This window comes from Poecilia latipinna, unplaced genomic scaffold (assembly GCF_001443285.1).
Source record: "Poecilia latipinna isolate Pla-1442-1.1 unplaced genomic scaffold, P_latipinna-1.0 Scaffold1118, whole genome shotgun sequence".
Classification (NCBI taxonomy): Eukaryota; Metazoa; Chordata; class Actinopteri; order Cyprinodontiformes; family Poeciliidae; genus Poecilia; species Poecilia latipinna.
In genome coordinates, this window is record NW_015113734.1 from 38,996 (window position 1) to 42,042 (window position 3,047).

At 36.4% G+C, this 3,047-nt stretch overlaps 1 protein-coding gene across 3 annotated transcripts in view; it reads right to left on the reverse strand.

The window, feature by feature from the left end:
- The window catches only part of LOC106959795 (nardilysin-like), a 30,244-nt gene extending 29,356 nt beyond the window's left edge, over window positions 1-888 (reverse strand). For 2 of the 3 annotated variants that reach the window (XM_015052575.1, XM_015052577.1), the window contains exon 1: window positions 793-888. The gene's annotated coding sequence lies outside the window, so the exon portion shown is untranslated. The remainder of the gene's footprint in view (window positions 1-792) is intronic. The other variant, XM_015052576.1, reaches the window with a different exon arrangement.
- Between the last annotated feature and the right edge of the window lie 2,159 nt (window positions 889-3,047).

Genomic DNA, 3,047 nt, shown 5'->3' on the forward strand with positions numbered 1-3,047 from the left:
AGCCTCCAGGTTCTGCGTTACGGCCCTGCATTTGGTGTCAGAGCTCAGCACACAGAGCTCCTCCTGCAGCTCCACAGCTCAGATATCCTTCTGCACAGAACCTTTCAGCAACCATGGATAACATTTATCACAATAAAAACCTCAAGCTTTCAATCTGAGTTGTATCCAGGTCTGTGAATTAGCCCCGCCCCCTGCTGGTCAATGCAGGTAAATGAATTAAGCTGAATTTGATCACCAGCAGATACAGTATGGGAATATCTTCCCCAGAGTACTTTAAAAACATATTAAAACTTTCAGCCGAATTATTCACATTAACCTGTTGTTTTAAACGGGAATGTCCAGAATATTCCAACATGTCTCCCGGTGCTGGAAAAATAAAAACAAATGAAAAATGTTGGATTTTCCTGCAGCAGTTTGGCGCGTCGCAGAATATGACGTTGGAGTTGAATGAGCGTTCGAGACAGAGAGCAAAATTTCACGTTAATATCAGCCGATTTAAGAGCGGAGCTGCTAGCTCAGCATCCAGAAAACAGACAGCGGACTAGCAGTCGGAGCTGAACCTTATAAACATCCTGGAAAACTGCAGCTCTAAAAGGACAAATTAACAAGAACTGGAATTGAACCAAGGTGTTTTCTAACCCGCCTTAGCGACACAGTCTGCTAACTAATCCTGCTAACGGCTAACTGTTTGAGCCGGCGCTTCAGCCCGGTTCTAGTTCGGCTTTGTCAGCAGCCCTGTGTTGGTTCTGAAATTCAGTTTGGACCTGTGGTACCGGCAGGAGAAAAATTTACCTGGATGTGTGCTTGACAGCTCCTGCTGAAGTTTCAAGTTTGTAGTTGGAGCGAAGCTGCGGCTGCGTCAAAGAAGCGCTCTGATTGGTCGAGAGCTCAACAGGCTGCGTGATCAGCAGTAAAAAAAAGCTCGAGGTACATTTTGTGTCGCTATGTTACAGTTGATTGAGCTCTATTAAGATACAAGTTGTTCCAAACACAAATAAAACCAAACTGACATCGACACAGACACAACAATATTCTAGAGGAAAAATAAAATTGTAGTTGAATATTTACATATGAACGGACTATGCAGGACTGGAGGACTCTATTATGAATTTTTCATAAAATGAGCAAAATTCATTATGAAGCACACAATTATATCACAACATTCAGACTGACTATAACAGTTTTGCTGACAGTGTGTTCAAATTTTCCATTGAGAAATTTCTCCATGTCTCAAAAGTAACCCCAATAATGTATATATAATGTATATATAATGTATTTTATAATGTATAAAGGTCTAAAGGTCTCGTCTATGTCATTTTAATTAGCTCTGATGGTGTTTTGCTAGATAATTTATCTTTTTTGGTTCAAGTAATGACAGAATTAATAATAAATAATAAAGATTTAATAGTATTCTGATTAGTAATGTAATTATGTAATTATGTTAGGTTTGTTACCACCTCCACACCACTAGAGGCAGCAGCAGGCCGGAAAAGATGCGACTAAGGAGCAGAGTTAGAAGTACACCGAAAGCTACAGAATTTGTTAAAAACTGTGAGCTACGCTGAAGAAAATAAGAGAGAAGTTCAAATACATGCTGAGAGTGAAACTCCTTCCTAAAGATGAAGATCTATCACAGATTTCAAAAGAAAAGAAAATCTGGAGACCGCGGATAATATAGGAAATAGCGCCGCCTTCACTTCCGGAGTGCAATGGTCCCATTTCCAAAGAACTAATCCAAGATATTAAGGACTCTGAAGAACTAAATAGTCCTGTTCAAAAATGGGAATTCCTAAAGTACAAGGTAAGACAATTTTCTATCTATTCAGTAAACAAATTAAAAAAGAACTCCAAAAAAAAGAACTTGATATTATACAACAACTTAACATATATTGCAATAAACCCAACCCCTCAACTGAAGACAAACAAAAAGTACAACTCCTCCAACCTAAGCTAGATGAAATATATATTCAAAGGGCTAAAGGAGCTTTTGTTAGATCAAGAGCGAGATGGATAGAGGAAGGAGAAAAAAACACTGCTTACTTTTGTAACTTGGAAAAAAGAAGACAACAACAAAATTCTATCAACTCCTTAATAGTAGATAATGTTGAAACCAATAACACAATCTTAATATCAACAGAGATTTTTAAATTCTATAACAATTTGTATACCTCCAAATTCTCAGAACAAAAATCTCTTACCTTTTTTAAAAAATTTGAACCATTTATCCCTAAAGTAGAAGATAATTTCAAACAAACTTGTGACAACAATATTACGATAGAAGAACTTGATAAGGCTGTTAATCGCTTATCATTAAACAAAGCACCAGGTCCAGATGGACTCACAGGGAACTTTTATAAACACTTTTGGGAAGACATAACATTTTTACTACATCAAGTTTTTACAGAAATTTTTAAAAATCATACTATACCTACTACAATGAAACAAGGAATTATTATTTGTATCCCCAAACCAGACAGAGACCCAAGATTTATTGAGAATAGAAGACCAATTACACTCAGAAATTCAGATTATAAATTACTAACATACATATTTACCATGCGTCTCCAAACAGGAATCTCAAACATTATTGCTGAATCGCAGTCTGGCTTCTTAAAAGGAAGATCAATCCACAACAACATTAGACTGGTAAAGGACCTGATTGAATATAGAGACATGATTAAAGATGATGGCTTTATTCTTTTCCTTGGCTTTTATAAAGCCTTTGACTCGGTGGAACACCAATTCTTATTCTCAGTTCTTGAACATCTAGGCTTTGGAGCAAACTTTATTAACTTAATTAAAGACCTATATCAAAACATAAATAGTTGTGTAATACTGCATAAGGGCACCACAGCTAGATTTAACATTAATGTTGGAATTCCTCAAGGGTTTCCCATTTCCCCATATCTCTTTAATTTAGTTGCAGAGATGTTAGCAATCTATCTTAAAAACTGTGAAGACATTGAGAAATTAGATGTTTTTGGTACAGAATTAATCATTAGCCAGTTAGCAGATGACACCACCGTTTTCTTAAAAAATTACAAGCA